Below are 5840 nucleotides of genomic sequence, written 5' to 3' on the forward strand. Positions count from 1 at the left end.
ACAAAACCCAAACTGGGTTATACACAGAATATTGTACTAGACGGAAGTAATACGGAAGGAAACAGGGGTACCGCTGTGTCCATAAACCACCTGTTCAGTGGGCAGAAAGGGTTTTTCTTGAGCACGACAATTCATGTCCTACTTGGGGACAGCTCTTTTATTGCTGTCCTGCCCGCTGCTTCATCAGCGAATGTTGGTTAACCTGCGACGCGGTTTTTACCTCCTCTCTGGCAAACGCTCAGAGAAAACTGGTTCAGCTTTTTATTTTTGTAGCCGCGCGTCTTCTAGAGAGGCTCTCGACCACACCGGTGGTTCCATCCGTAGACTCTAAGACGGGGGACGGACGGTGTGGTGCGGAGGACGTCACGGCAGATCAGCTGTGTGAATGGGGGCATGCCAAGTAATCTTTCCGGGCCACTATTTCCTTATTTGTGAAAAGAAGGGGCTGGACTGCGTGATGGCCAAGGTCATTTCCAGCTCTGTCAATTCTATGTTTTTAAAAAATACTCGGATGCTGAAAGGAGAACATCTTCTTGGGTTTCCGGACAAAAGAGCCCAGGGTGTGCTCGTGCTTGACCTCCCACCACCTCCTGACTTTCTACTTTAATGAATCTGGGTTTATTCTTCAGTGAAATGGCTTGACTCCAGGAGCTCTCGGTGTGATTCTAACACCGTGGCTGTATTGATTTTTTTGCAGGCTAGTGGTTACCGTGACCACCAAACTATTCAATCTCTCTCCTTCTCACAAGGATGACTTCACGAGTGTCGTTCTACTCCCTTTGTTGGATATTTAACTCAGTCCAGGGCTAAGTTGAAGAGAGCATTGCCGTCAAATTCTCTCCAAATGCTTTGTGGCTGACAGCTCTCTACCTTGCCTCACCTCTGGGTCATCGATCGAACACTCGAGGCGACAGAGGTTGATAAAAAACGGGACTTTTGGAGGACTCTGACCTTGTTCTCGCCATGTTCTCCATCGTCTCCTGCATCAAAGTTTGGGATTTCTTACTGTGAACAGCGCTAATACTTATTCAGATGAGATAGGCTTTCTTCCTTATTTTGTTCGCAAGTGCAGAAGATAAAGTTTCATCTCCTAGCATTGATCTTAGTCATGGCTGGATCCTAGATGGTCCTTGCATGTACGTGTAATAGGGAGCTGCCTAAATACTCATTTAATTCTTGCTTTCTCGTTTTAAAGGTTTACCCTCCATGAGCTCTCTGGTTAGCTGGGGGAAGACACACCATGCCAAGCAGGTTATCATATAGCCATTGCCTCCCAAAAATAGTTCAACCGCGGCTTTCATTCACAATGGTTCTTGGCCACTCACCTTGTTACATTAGTTAGAATATACACGACAAATTGAGCCGAGACTTTGATGTCAATAAAGAATTCTACATCCAGCACCATAGTACCTTGCTGATTACTTTTCAGTAGAGTCTATGGTGACCCCCGAGCAGAGGGACAATTTAATGAGGTCGTTAATATTTCTATAAGACCAGAATCTGATAAATTCTCTTCTGGTAGGCACTTTTGCAGAACTAGCGTAAGTGACTGTTCCACACGAAGCATTATCTTTTCTTGTACAACACTGAAAGCTTACACGCTGCTTGACAAATTTGAATTTTAAAAAGTAGGAATGATTGGCACTTGGTAACTTACACAGAAATATAAAGTGGTACAAGAAAATTGCCCATTTCTTTTAGATTTACATTTTATGTATTTTTTTCTTTTAAGAAGTGATAAGACATGTAATTTCCATCAACTTCAACCAGTTATGTATGAAAGAGGCTACAAGTTCAGCTCTGTAGAGGAAAGGCAAGTCGTGGGGAAAGCTGACATAACCGCGAGAAAGCAGACAGCCTTCCCAGCTGCCTTTGAGATGGTTATTTGCAGGGTAAGACCAAGATCCTAAGACTGAGATACTCCATGACTTGAAAACAATTCTGCTTGCCCTTGCTTCCTGATCTACCAGCCCCAAGACGTCGTTTATCGAATGTCTTCCCAGGTCCATTAAACGTAAGGAGAAAAAGGAAGCAGATAATGAGATATAACTAGAGTTTACAGATGAAGACTTCTCTTTATGTGTTGGGTGCTCCAAAATTTTGGGCATAAGGCAGTTATTGTCTGTTCCTTAATTGGGTCCGCTAACGTGTACTGACATACAATCGCAAAGCATTCAGCTCTGGGTATTTGCCAAGTTAACGTCTCCTCCTTGAGCTTCATTATAATTTCGAAGATGTGTGGCAATAAAGATAATCGGGCCACCAACTAAGAGCAAAGATCTCATTTAGGAATCTTGAATTTTTAAACATATTTTTAAAAACGATTTTATTTATTTATCTGAGAGAGAGAGTAAGGGGAGGAGCAGAGGAGGAAGGAGAAGGCGTGGGAAAGAATCTCAGGCAGACTCTCTGCTCAGGTGGAGCCCGATGAAGGACTCGATCCCATGACCCCCGAGATCATGAGCTGAGACGAGACCAAGAGTCAGATGCTCAACCAACGGAGCCACCCAGGTGCCCCAGGAATCTTGAATTTTTTTTTTTTAATGTTTCAACCTTCAGTCTTTATGTCTTCCATTGTGAACTACTGACCTCATATTCTAACATATGTATAAATATATATATATATTTAAAAGATTTTATTTATTTATTTGACAGAGAGAGAGATCACAAGTAGGCAGAGAGGCAGGCAGAGAGAGAGAGGGAGAAGCAGGCTTCCCACTGAGCAGAGAGCCTGATGCGGCGCTCAATCCCAGGACCCTGAGATCATGACCTGTGCTGAAAGCAGAGGCTTTACCCACTGAGCCACCCAGGCACTCCTAGAAATACATATATAGATAAGAACACATATGTCAATTCTTTTCTAGAATTTTCATTGATTCCTTTTGTGGTTTACCAGGTATTCCGGTCATCCCTGTACTCAAGGTTTTTACAGTTCTCTCTAGTTTGGACTGCTTCGTGGAAATATAAACAATTATTCCTCTGAAACACAGAAATCTTGGTGCTTTGCCTCTAAGTGTGGTTGTGGAGCTATGAAAAGCAATTTTTGACCCTGGTGACTATTGGATTAAGAACCAAGATATTCCAACAGGAGACTTTGATCATAACATTTCTTGTGTTCACTGAGCTGGCAATGACGTTCATTTATTCAGCATTTGTTTGGAGGGGGAGAGGGGAGTAAGTCCGGTGAGGGCAAATGCTGGCTTATCTTGTTCAATGTTGGTATTTGCAATACTGAGCATGGAGAGTACTAAAAAAATGATTGAGTGACTTTGTAGATGAGGACACAAACACCCTGAGAATGTGAGTCTCTTCTGAAGGTCCTTTGGGTAGTAAGAAATGGAACTCGAGTTCAAACTTTGGTTTGAGTCCAAATGTGCCCTTCTCCTATTGACAACCCCTGATGCACACACCGGCTGCTCTCCAGGCGCCCTGGCTATTTCCGGGCTGCAGGTCACACCCTTTCCGGGGCAAGTGGTAAGCGGTATCGTGGTAGGACAGACATCCAAAGATGCCATCGCAGCCCCGTTGGAGGGAACCCCCAAAGAATCTCACCTTGACTTTGATTTTTTTCCATTGGGATCCCCCCACCTTCAAGGTCCTGAAATATATTCCAGGTTATGCTACAGATGAGGCATAGATATAACCCACCGTCTCATAAGCCGAGGAGCCAGGCCCAACCTGGGACGATGGTCCTTCCAGACGACTGCCTGTGTTCACCCCTAGGGGAAGCCCCCCTCTCCTTGCTCTTGATGGTGAAAACAGTGTGAGCCTCTGCGTCTGTGGTAGGTGGACAAAGACCCTCAGTTATAAACCAAAATACAAGGTATTAGCAAGAGAGACTTAACACTTACGCTCACACTTGGAGTTACAAGGTGTTAATGAGCAAGATAAACCAAAGAATGCATTTTTCTTCCTCCCCGGCTGCCTGGGTTGGCTGTGGGTGCCGAATAATGGAAACCTCAGGTTCTGAGACTATGAATCAGGAGGGTTTCCTGTATTATGAATGATGTCATCTCGTAAGATGAGAGACTTGCCGTGAAACGCAGGAACATTCAGGATAATGTGTTTGCAGCAAGCAGGATCTTGAATTTATTGCCGAGGGGAGTGTGTGAGCTGACCAAAATGGAGAATGATGAGAAGTAACTAAATTATGTATGACAGTCTTTACAGAGCAGAGGAAGGAAGAAAGCTTAATGATGTTGTGGTTGAAGGACCAGCAGCAACTGGTGATGTATTGGCTGGAGATTGGTAAGAAGAGAAATGGATCTATGAAGACTCAAAGACTATAGATGAGTGTGACAAAGACCAAGCAGCGAGTTTGGAAGGGGGAGGAGGGGAAACCAAGGGCTCCGTGCACAAGTGGCAACAAGCCAGCCAAGTAAAGTTAACTTGACATTAAAAATCATCATTTTAATCTATGTAGCTCTTTCAAGCCTGACTCTTAGCAAAGCAGAAAAAAAAAAAACAAACAACAAAACACTCTATAGTTAATGATGAAGTCTTTTTGTCTTTGATTTCCCGGCATCCACAAAACGCAGTACATAATTTAATTATTGACTCTACAAGCTGGACCATGGAGACGGAGAGTGATGTGTCTGCGGTGGTGAGAAATTAGATAGAACCAACTGTTTATTCTCATCATTCTTCCCCCGTTAGGCTAAATTAATGTAGTTAACAAGCTTTTGTTTGGATTAGTGGCTCAGATCTGGGATGTGCCGATCAGAACTCCTGATTATTACAGTAGCTATTATTTATGGAGTGCTGACGGTGTCCTCAAGCCCTGTGTGTGACAAAAGGTTCTTTTGTCATTCTCTACTCAGGAATCCATGTTCCGCCAGGACGAGGGGTTATAGGTTTGGATAGAATAATGAAGTTCGAGAAAATCTTTACTTCCTCCGGGCCTATGGCTTCAGAAATCTCCCTGATGGCCTTTCCTATTGACCTGCGCCCCCTTTCTCTGATTATTATTATTTTTTTTTTGTAATCAATTGTAACTGTGCGAAATTTTACACCTGGCCAACCCACCGGGGGAAGGCTGAGGGGGAAGGCTGTGTACACCGTGCTGGGGTTAGGAAGGGGTAGCAAGCTTTAGCGCACAGCTCTGGCCCTGGGCCATGCAAAGCACAAAATGCAAATGTAACTTCGAGACATTTGTGCCTCTAGGCCTAGCATCCGGCCCTACCCCTAGTGCAGGAAACTGTGACGCTCTCCCCATCCCCATTCCCCAGGACGCAGGGACACCGCAGGCCCATTCCAGAGCCCTAACCAGGTCTCCTCGCGTCCTGCCCGGTCCAGTTTCGCAGCACTAGACTCCTTCAGGTCGTCTTTTACTTGCTTCCAGAGAACAGAGATTTGCAGAGAAATCGTTAAGGGGACGGCAGATCCGGGGTGAGGGGTGAGGGTCGGGGTGAATGGTGGTAGAAAGACACGCCCCACCAACAACGAAAAGCACCCAACCCTCGGATTCACGGATCTGAAAGACGCAACGATGATCAAGTCAGAGCCCTGGGAGCCGCCACGAGCAGTCTGCGCGGGGCCCAGCACGGCGGCCTCGGGGGCGGCCTCCAGGGCATCCAGGAGCCTGCGCCCGGCCAGGATCAAATCCCAAACCATCCGCCTCAACAAAGGGAGGCAGCCAGCGCGGGAGGAGTCTTTCGGGCGCTGCTGGTCCTGGAGGTCCCCGGCCTGATCCCGGGTCGAGCGAACGGCGTGCCGGGCACCGGGAGGCGGAGGCGACCTCGCCCGGGAGTTCCCCGCCCGGTGCGCGCCCGCCGGGACCCCCTCCCTCGGGCGCGCGGCCACTCGGCCGCGGTCCCCTTCCGGCCCCGCGGCGGCCCCGC

This window comes from Meles meles, chromosome 2, assembly GCF_922984935.1.
Source record: "Meles meles chromosome 2, mMelMel3.1 paternal haplotype, whole genome shotgun sequence".
NCBI lineage: Eukaryota > Metazoa > Chordata > Mammalia > Carnivora > Mustelidae > Meles > Meles meles.